This window comes from Callionymus lyra, unplaced genomic scaffold, assembly GCF_982586985.1.
Source record: "Callionymus lyra unplaced genomic scaffold, fCalLyr1.hap1.1 HAP1_SCAFFOLD_89, whole genome shotgun sequence".
Classification (NCBI taxonomy): Eukaryota; Metazoa; Chordata; class Actinopteri; order Syngnathiformes; family Callionymidae; genus Callionymus; species Callionymus lyra.
In genome coordinates this window covers 30,198-42,500 of record NW_028258586.1, presented here as the reverse complement: position 1 = coordinate 42,500, position 12,303 = coordinate 30,198, and the positions used below count along the sequence as shown (strand labels likewise).

Sequence of the window (12,303 nt, the reverse complement as noted above, 5' to 3'; positions counted from 1 at the left end):
AAGTAGACGTTCTCACTTTCTTCTGCAGCTTGATTGACAGTCAAGAATGTTTTCAGACTTTTCAATCAAACGCATGAAGAAAATATCTGACGTTCAAACAAAGTGTGCGTGTGCGTGTGTAAGTGTGCGTGTGCGTGTGCGTGCACGGGTGTCAAACAAAGTGTGCATATGCAGGTGCGAGATTGTGCGTGTGCAGGTGTGTGTGCGTCACACAAGTCAGTTGATAAAAGACCAGCCATGAATAAATGTGAGTCAAGAGATACTTTGAATCACGTATGTGTGACACACAATGTTGACACACAATGTTGACACACAATGTTGACACCACAGCCATAAAAAGTTGAAGGACTTTGACCAGGTGATGTTTACCTGGTGCTTGAGTTTGACTCTTGAGATAAAACGGTCATCATGAGGTGTCCGTCATGAACGACTGTATAATCCAGTGTTTCTCAGCTCGTGGAGAGAAAGGGTTAATCGTGGAGCTCGGGCCAGATTTGTGACTGACTGGATTAAATGTGGCTCAGAGTGTTGAACACACTAATCTCTGAGATCCATGACCTGCTGCTTGTTTGTACCAGTGACCAGGAGGTCTCAGGTCTGAGGTCTGGCTCACCTTTTGACGTGATGACACACACGCACGCACGCACACACACGCACACACACACCCACACCCACACACACAGTGTGTGAAAGAACCACAGTAAACGTCTGGACTGCTCTAGGAAACACACAAGCAGGTCGTAACCATGACAACTCTATATGTTAAATCCACGTCCATATTTCTTCAGTGAAGGTCGAACAAACAGACGTCATCATGTGACTTTCATGAAGCTCCAGCACAAACAAGGGTCCAGAGAGGACCTGGATCTTCTCTGAGGGACGCCAGGCATCACCAGTCGAACGCTGATGACATCATCAACAACCTCAGAGCTTCTTTGTGAAGGAATTCATCGTCTGATTCGAACTCTTCCAGGAGAACATCTTGGAACATCTCCAACAGAAACACTATCTGACAATCTGTTCTACCTAACCTACCTGACTAACCTACCTGACTAACCTACCTAACACACCTAACACACCTAACACACCTAACCAAACCTACCTAACCAAACCTACCTAACACACCTAACCTACCTAACACACCTAACACACCTAACCTACCTAACCTAACCTACCTAACCTACCTAACACACCTAACACACCTAACCTACCTAACACACCTAACACACCTAACCTACCTAACCTAACCTACCTAACACACCTAACCTACCTAACCAAACCTACCTAACCAAACCTACCTAACACACCTAACCTACCTAACCTACCTAACCTAACCTACCTAACCTACCTAACACACCTAACACACCTAACCTACCTAACCAAACCTACCTAACACACCTAACACACCTAACACACCTAACCAAACCTACCTAACACACCTAACACACCTAACCTACCTAACCTAACCTACCTAACCTACCTAACACACCTAACACACCTAACCTACCTAACCAAACCTACCTAACACACCTAACACACCAAACACACCTAACCTACCTAACACACCTAACCTACCTAACACACCTAACACACCTAACCTACCTAACCTAATCTACCTAACACACCTAACACACCAAACACACCTAACCAAACCTACCTAACACACCTAACCTACCTAACACACCTAACCTACCTAACCTAACCTACCTAACCTACCTAACACACCTAACACACCTAACCTACCTAACCTAACCTAACCAACCAAACCTACCTAACACACCTAACCTACCTAACCTAACCTACCTAACCTACCTAACCTAACCTACCTAACCAAACCTACCTAACACACCTAACCTACCTAACCTAACCTACCTAACCTACCTAACCTAACCTACCTAACCAAACCTACCTAACACACCTAACCTACCTAACCTAACCTACCTAACCAAACCTACCTAACACACCTAACCTACCTAACCTAACCTACCTAACCAAACCTACCTAACACACCTAACCTACCTAACCTAACCTACCTAACCAAACCTACCTAACACACCTAACCTACCTAACCTACCTAACCAACCTAACCAAACCTACCTAACACACCTAACCTACCTAACCTAACCTACCTAACCAAACCTACCTAACCTACCTAACCAAACCTACCTAACCAAACCTACCTAACCTAACCTACCTAACCTACCTAACACACCTAACCTACCTAACCTAACCTACCTAACCTAACCAACTAACCATCTTTACGTCACGACAAACATGTCAAAGTGTTCCATCATTAAACCAGAAATGGTTGTTTTATCATCAACATCAGCTTCAGCTGTTGTGTAATCAGTTTTATCTTGACCTTTAAAATATATACTTTATTGAATATTGTTCTGATTGTTTAAGCGCTTTGTGACCCTGGTCTGGAAAATCTCTATATAAATAAATGACTTACTTCATCTGGTCCTCAAAGGATGTTGAAGGTTCTGCTGGTTCAAGCACCCGATTGGTTCACTCTTGAGGGTCAAACCATCTTAGACGTGTCAAGTTGACTATTTCAGTATCAAAACAGACACACCTGTGTAGGAGCTTGCTTGTGACCTTGGCTCCTGCAGGGTTTGAGGGTTATCTGTTCATTGAATGTGTAACAAATCTCTGACATGAAGATCATATTTTAAACCTTCAACACGTCGGAGCTTCTGAGAAATAAAGAAGAAGAGAAACTAGAACTGACGAGAACATCCTGGACCATGATGTCGACCTTTGACCTCTTGTTTGACGATGTGAGGAGGAAGTGAAATCAGCCTCAGGTCACTATGAGACATTGTAGCTACATGCTAACAAGCTAGCATGCTAACATGCTAACATGCTAACGTCTTTGTTTCCATCTTTACAAAGTGTGTTGAGAGACAGCGACGCGTCGAGTTCACATCATTCTGACGACTTTAAGTGTGAAGAGTTAAGTTAAGTTACATTAAAATCTCTTATATCTGACCTTATGTTGTTATCCATACATGTGACAAATGAATATGAAAGTATTCATGAAACTCAAACTAACTGGAGGGAGACGGTGACAACAACATGGCATTAGCAGGAAGGCTACGACTCCCTCGCGCTGCTCAACGGCCCTCAGGCAGGTCAAGGTACAAGTGTTGTTGGATTTATCGCAGGAGAGGCTGTTCATGACCTGCTGACCTCTAGGCTCACGACTGACTTGTGTTTGACATTCATCAGGAAATGAAACAAACTTTCCAGCGAGGCTAGCCCAGCGAGGCTAGCCCAGCGAGGCTAGCAGACATTTGTCTCATCGCTGCTTACTTCGGCCTCCGGAGCCAAACAAAGCACCAAAGATAGTTTTAACTAAAATCACGTCCATGTTCCTGAAGCTCTGATGCACGAGGAGTATTTGAGGCGAACAAGTTCTTATTAGTGTCAAATCTTGGCTGCACAAAGGAAGTTTTCACAGTATCCCACGAAAAACTCTGAGTATTTTATGGCCAACATTAGTTCATTATTTGTCTGACCGTTCACGAGAGTCATGTGACCGAACATGAGCTGAGAGACTCTTGAAGCATAGAAAGATTGTTTTGTTGACCTTTGACCTCAGCATGTTTTCAATTTTCTTGATATTAATTGACAGGCAGTGACTTCAGGTATGAAACAAATATTCAGTCAACAAGTCAAACAAACCACACAGACCTTCACGACCAAAACATCTTGTCTGTTTTGGTCATAGATATATATATTATATAACCTATACATCTATAGATAGATATGCATGATGCATATCTATATGTATATATACACATCTTTCTATCTATATATATAGATACATATCTATATATAGATATATAGATAGATATACATATAGATACACATATGTACATATGTATACATCCATCTATAAATATGTATCTATATATCTATCTATCGATTGATCGAGATGTATATCTATAGCTATATAGATACATATTTATAGATAGATATACATATGTGTATCTATAGGTATATATCTATATAGATATATATACAGATAAATATGTTTATATATATAAACATGTAGATGGATAGACATGCAAAGAATTGAAGTGAAAACAATCAGGTTGATATAAAACTGGACAAACCAGCCGTCATGACAAACATCGTTGGTTCGAAAACATGGTGAGATTCCTGTTGGTCGCACGTGCCACCAATTGCCCCACTCAATGAGCGCGTGCACGCCTCTTCCGAATCCACACGCACTGCCAACGTAAACAGTGTCGCGCACGCGCATCTGGCTTTAGAACAACGCGAGTCTGAGGCCACACATGCACGCGCACTGACCAAGAACCTGCTGCCGGTGGCGTGCACATGACAATAAGAGGTGTGCGCGCGTGCGCGTATATATGCGCGTGTCGGACGGTGACACGCGCGGAATGAAGCGTCAAAGACGCGCAATCTTACCTTCAGGCTCGCGCGTCTCTCGTGTTCGATGTTGTTCTCGCCGAGCTCGTGACGTGTGTGTGGATGAACCGCTGCAGATGCGAGTGAAGACACACACACTCACACACACACTCACACTCACACACACACACGACCCTCAAGACTGAGCGGGGGGCGGGGACACCGCGCGTGACGTCACAGGGGTGTTACTGTACGTTACTGTAGATGAACTGACTCAACTCTTTATCAACAAACTGGAATATTTGACAGAAATGCTTTATTTTCAGAGAAACACTAACATGTCACGAGGAACAACAACATGTTTCTCGTGTTTGTTTGATACATTTGTACATTATTGTGAAACCTCAAAAACCATCTATACTCATGAATACATCCCATAATAACATCCAACATACAAGTCTTCATGAGCGTTATTTAAAGTTCACATTGTAGGAGAGAAATATTCAAGGATGTTGAACATTTGAATTCAATGTTTTGACAGAACAAGTGACAAAGAAGGATCTATTCACACAACAAACCTGCCACCTCTGGGCAGAGATGGTATTGCACCATGACTAACAAAACGTCACTTCCTCTGTTTTAGTTTAGGTGTGGACTTGACTCTGTTTGAACCAAAAATATATGTTTTCATTATTGAGAAAATTAATTATGAATTAGAATGTTTGTGCACGTGATTCACCATCTTCTCACACACACACCCCTCACATGCACACACACACACACACCCCACTCACACCCCTCACATGCACACACACACACACACACACACACACACACACACACCCCTCACATGCACACACGCACAAACACACACACCCCACTCACACCCCTCACATGCACACACACACACACACACCCCTCACATGCGCACACACACACACACCCCACTCACACCCCTCACATGCACACACACACACACACACACACCCCTCACATGCGCACACACACACACACCCCACTCACACCCCTCACATGCACACACACACACACACACCCCTCACATGCGCACACACACACACACCCCACTCACACCCCTCACATGCACACACACACACACACACACACCCCTCACATGCGCACACACACACACACCCCACTCACACCCCTCACATACACACACACCCCACTCACACCCCTCACATGCACACACACACACACACACCCCTCACATGCGCACACACACACACACACCCCTCACATGCGCACACACACACACACACCCCTCACACCCCTCACATACACACACACCCCACTCACACCCCTCACATGCACACACACACACACACACCCCTCACATGCGCACACACACACACACACCCCTCACATGCGCACACACACACACACACACACACACCCCTCACATGCACACACACACACACACACCCCACTCACACCCCTCACATGCACACACACACACACACACACACACACCCCTCACATGCGCACGCACACACACACACACACCCCACTCACACCCCTCACATGCACACACACACACACACACACACACACACCACTCACATGCGCAAACACACACAAACACACACACACACACACACACACACACCCCTCCTCCCAGAAATAATGAAATGTCCTCTGATAATAATGGATGGGAGAAGAAAAGGGGGAACATAAAAGATAATGAACCCCCTCATTCCGGTTTTAATTCCTTCTCTTCCCCCCAAACCTCTTCCTATCCTTCTCTTCACTGCATCCTCCACTTTTCTCATTTTTATTTTCACATCCCCCATCCGACCAGCCACCGCCCAGCCTCCTCTCCTCCTCTCCTCCTCCTCACTCCTTCTCTCCTCCTGCCAGGAAGCGTCCTGGGTAATTTCCTCTCTTATTGAATTGGCCGGATGTGTGCGGAGATAAAGGATGAACACAAGCTCGCTAATGGAGCCGGTGGAGGATTCACACATGAGGAATATTCCATCCTTCCTCTCACTGCCCTGGACCTCACTGTGGAACACAAGCAGACAAAAGACTTTCTCGTTCACTCGCCTGCACTCACTCCTGACACTCCTCATGTTGCACCTACAGGTCAGTCATCGCCATTACACTTCTACACAAACTCATATACAACTTTTATAAATGTTGAGTGAGATCATGTTGAGCGAGATCTTGTTGAGTGAGATAATGAGTGAGATAATGATGAGTGAGATCATGAGTGAGATAATGTTGAGTGAGATCATGAGTGAGATAATGTTGAGTGAGATCATGTTGAGCGAGATCTTGTTGAGTGAGATAATGAGTGAGATAATGATGAGTGAGATCATGAGTGAGATAATGATGAGTGAGATCATGAGTGAGATAATGATGAGTGAGATCATGAGTGAGATAATGTTGAGTGAGATCATGAGTGAGATAATGTTGAGTGAGATAATGTTGAGTGAGATAATGTTGAGTGAGATAATTATGAGTGAGATCATGATGAGTGAGATAATGTTGAGTGAGATAATGTTGAGTGAGATAATTATGAGTGAGATAATGTTGAGTGAGATAATGTTGAGTGAGATAATGATGAGTGAGATCATGTTGAGTGAGATAATTTTGAGTGAGATAATGTTGAGTGAGATAATTATGAGTGAGATCATGATGAGTGAGATAATGTTGAGTGAGATAATTATGAGTGAGATAATGTTGAGTGAGAAAATGATGAGTGAGATCATGTTGAGCGAGATCTTGTTGAGTGAGATAATGTTGAGTGAGATAATGTTGAGTGAGATAATGTTGAGTGAGATAATTATGAGTGAGATCATGATGAGTGAGATAATGTTGAGTGAGATAATTATGAGTGAGATAATGTTGAGTGAGAAAATGATGAGTGAGATCATGTTGAGCGAGATCTTGTTGAGTGAGATAATGTTCAGTGAGATAATGTTGAGCGAGATCTTGTTGAGTGAGATCATGAGTGAGATAATGTTGAGTGAGATAATGATGAGTGAGATCATGTTGAGTGAGATAATGTTGAGTGAGATAATGTTGAGTGAGATAATTATGAGTGAGATAATGTTGAGTGAGATAATGTTGAGTGAGATAATGATGAGTGAGATCATGTTGAGTGAGATCATGTTGAGTGAGATAATGTTGAGTGAGATAATTATGAGTGAGATCATGATAAGTGAGATAATGTTGAGTGAGATAATGTTGAGTGAGATAATGTTGAGTGAGATAATGTTGAGTGAGATAATGTTGAGTGAGATAATGAGTGAGATAATGATGAGTGAGATAATGTTGAGTGAGATAATGTTGAGTGACATCATGATGAGTGAGATCATGTTGAGTGAGATAATGTTGAGTGACATCATGATGAGTGACATCATGATGAGTGACATCATGATGAGTGAGATCATGATGAGATCATGATGAGTGAGATAATGTTGAGTGAGATCATGATGAGTGAGATAATGATGAGATCATGATGAGTGGGATCATGATGAGATCATGATGAGTGAGATCATGATGAGATCATGATGAGTGAGATCATGATGAGATAATGTTGAGTGAGATAATGTTGAGTGAGATCATGATGAGATCATGATGAGTGAGATAATGATGAGTGAGATAATGATGAGTGAGATAATGATGAGTGAGATAATGATGAGTGAGATAATGTTGAGTGAGATCATGATGAGATCATGATGAGTGAGATAATGATGAGTTAGATAATGATGAGTGAGATAATGATGAGTGAGATAATGATGAGTGAGATAATGTTGAGTGAGATAATGTTGAGTGAGATCATGATGAGATAATGATGAGTGAGATAATGATGAGTGAGATCATGATGAGATCATGATGAGTGAGATCATGATGAGATAATGTTGAGTGAGATCATGATGAGTGAGATAATGTTGAGTGAGATAATGTTGAGTGAGATCATGATGAGTGAGATCATGATGAGTGAGATCATGATGAGTGAGATCATGATGAGATCATGATGCGTGAGATAATGTTGAGTGAGATAATGATGAGATCATGATGAGTGAGATAATGATGAGATCATCATGAGTGAGATCATGATGAAATCATGATGAGTGAGATCATGATGAGATCATGATGAGTGAGATCATGATGAGATCATGATGAGCGAGATCATGATGAGCGAGATCATGATGAGGGAGATCATGATGAGATCATGATGAGTGAGATAATGTTGAGTGAGATAATGTTGAGTGAGATAATGATGAGTGAGATCATGATGAGTGGGATAATGATGAGTGAGATCACGATGAGTGAGATAATGTTGAGTGAGATGATGTTGAGTGAGATAATGATGAGCGAGATAATGTTGAGTGAGATCATGATGAGATAACGATGAGTGAGATCATGATGAGTGAGATAATGTTGAGTGAGATAATGATGAGTGAGATCATGATGAGTGAGATAATGATGAGCGAGATAATGTTGAGTGAGACAATGATGAGTGAGATAATGATGAGTGAGATCATGATGAGTGAGATCATGATGAGATCATGATGAGTGAGATAATGTTGAGTGAGATAATGATGAGTGAGATAATGAGTGAGATCATGTTGAGTGAGATAATGTTGAGTGAGATAATGTTGAGTGAGATAATGTTGAGTGAGATAATGATGAGTGAGATCATGTTGAGTGAGATAATGTTGAGTGAGATAATTATGAGTGAGATCATGATGAGTGAGATAATGTTGAGTGAGATAATGTTGAGTGAGATAATTATGAGTGAGATCATGATGAGTGAGATAATGATGAGTGAGATAATGTTGAGTGAGATAATGTTGAGTGAGAAAATGATGAGTGAGATCATGTTGAGCGAGATCTTGTTGAGTGAGATAATGTTCAGTGAGATAATGTTGAGCGAGATCTTGTTGAGTGAGATCATGAGTGAGATAATGTTGAGTGAGATAATGATGAGTGAGATCATGTTGAGTGAGATAATGTTGAGTGAGATGATGTTGAGTGAGATAATTATGAGTGAGATCATGATGAGTGAGATAATGTTGAGTGAGATAATGTTGAGTGAGATAATTATGAGTGAGATAATGTTGAGTGAGATAATGTTGAGTGAGATAATGTTGAGTGAGATAATGTTGAGTGAGATAATGTTGAGTGAGATCATGATGAGTGAGATAATGTTGAGTGAGATAATTATGAGTGAGATAATGTTGAGTGAGATAATGTTGAGTGAGATAATTATGAGTGAGATAATGTTGAGTGAGATAATGTTGAGTGAGATAATGAGTGAGATAATGATGAGTGAGATAATGTTGAGTGAGATAATGTTGAGTGACATCATGATGAGTGAGATCATGTTGAGTGAGATAATGTTGAGTGAGATAATGTTGAGTGAGATAATGAGTGAGATAATGATGAGTGAGATAATGTTGAGTGAGATAATGTTGAGTGAGATAATGTTGAGTGACATCATGATGAGTGAGATCATGATGAGTGAGATCATGATGAGTGAGATCATGATGAGTGAGATCATGATGAGTGAGATAATGATGAGATCATGATGAGTGAGATCATGATGAGATAATGTTGAGTGAGATAATGTTGAGTGAGATCATGATGAGATCATGATGAGTGAGATAATGATGAGTGAGATAATGATGAGTGAGATAATGATGAGTGAGATAATGTTGAGTGAGATAATGATGAGTGAGATAATGTTGAGTGAGATCATGATGAGATCATGATGAGTGAGATAATGATGAGTTAGATAATGATGAGTGAGATAATGATGAGTGAGATAATGTTGAGTGAGATCATGATGAGATAATGATGAGTGAGATAATGATGAGTGAGATAATGATGAGTGAGATCATGATGAGATCATGATGAGTGAGATCATGATGAGATAATGTTGAGTGAGATCATGATGAGTGAGATAATGTTGAGTGAGATAATGTTGAGTGAGATCATGATGAGTGAGATCATGATGAGTGAGATCATGATGAGTGAGATCATGATGAGTGAGATCATGATGAGATCATGATGAGTGAGATAATGTTGAGTGAGATCATGATGAGTGAGATAATGATGAGATCATGATGAGTGAGATCATGATGAAATCATGATGAGTGAGATCATGATGAGATCATGATGAGTGAGATCATGATGAGATCATGATGAGTGAGATAATGATGAGATCATGATGAGTGAGATAATGTTGAGTGAGATAATGTTGAGTGAGATAATTATGAGTGAGATCATGATGAGTGAGATCATGATGAGTGAGATAATGTTGAGTGAGATAATGTTGAGTGAGATAATTATGAGTGAGATAATTATGAGTGAGATAATGTTGAGTGAGATAATGTTGAGTGAGATAATGAGTGAGATAATGATGAGTGAGATAATGTTGAGTGAGATAATGTTGAGTGACATCATGATGAGTGAGATCATGTTGAGTGAGATAATGTTGAGATAATGTTGAGTGAGATAATGATGAAATCATGATGAGTGAGATAATGTTGAGTGAGAAAATGATGAGATCATGTTGAGTGAGATAATGATGAGATAATGTTGAGTGAGATAATGATGAGTGAGATAATGTTGAGTGAGATAATGATGAGATCATGATGAGTGAGATAATGTTGAGTGAGAAAATGATGAGATCATGATGAGTGAGATAATGTTGAGTGAGAAAATGATGAGATCATGATGAGTCAGATAATGTTGAGTGAGAAAATTATGAGATCATGATGAGTGAGATAATGTTGAGTGAGATAATGATGAGATCATGATGAGTGAGATAATGATGAGATAATGTTGAGTGAGATAATGATGAGATCATGATGAGTGAGATAATGTTGAGTGAGAAAATGATGAGATCATGTTGAGTGAGATAATGATGAGATAATGTTGAGTGAGATAATGATGAGTGAGATAATGTTGAGTGAGATAATGATGAGATCATGATGAGTGAGATAATGTTGAGTGAGAAAATGATGAGATCATGATGAGTGAGATAATGTTGAGTGAGAAAATTATGAGATCATGATGAGTGAGATAATGTTGAGTGAGATAATGATGAGATCATGATGAGTGAGATAATGTTGAGTGAGATAATGATGAGTGAGATAATGATGAGATAATGTTGAGTGAGAAAATGATGAGATCATGATGAGTGAGATAATGTTGAGTGAGAAAATGATGAGATCATGATGAGTGAGATAATGTTGAGTGAGATAATGTTGAGTGAGATAATGATGAGATCATGATGAGTGAGATAATGTTGAGTGAGAAAATGATGAGATCATGATGAGTGAGATAATGTTGAGTGAGATAATGATGAGATCATGATGAGTGAGATAATGTTGAGTGAGATAATGATGAGTGAGATAATGTTGAGTGAGAAAATGATGAGATCATGATGAGTGAGATAATGTTGAGTGAGATAATGATGAGATCATGATGAGTGTGTAAGCGGCTGGAGGGAGGAGTAGAGATAAAAAAAATGAAGTTCATTAAAGAGTTAACTTCAGATGTTCCAACATCATGTTTGTTCTGGTGAAGAAGTTCATGAACATCTGAGATTATGATGTTGACACTGGAACCAATAATAGCTTCTTTTTTTTTCTCTCTTCCTTGAGGTTCAACTTTCCCTCGTGATGTTCAATAATGTTTCTCAGCTGATGTGTGACTGAAGGTTTGTTTCTGCTGAAGACTCTTGATGAGCAGCTTCAGATCAAACTCGTCTAACGAGAGAAAGAACAACAACTTTTGTGATGATTTCACACACGGTGTCTAGTCTCAGGATCATGTCCAGGTGATGAAGGTCACGCTGACGTTCATGTCGAGTGACGCTTCAGACGTGTTTACATTAATATACTGTGAATATATACATATAATGATTAACATTCTTTACAA

General features: G+C 40.4%; 1 protein-coding gene across 1 annotated transcript in view; it reads right to left on the bottom strand.

The window, feature by feature from the left end:
- The window catches only part of LOC148058338 (nucleolar protein 4-like), a 104,459-nt gene that overhangs the window by 70,446 nt on the left and 21,710 nt on the right, over positions 1-12,303 (bottom strand). The window lies entirely within an intron of this gene.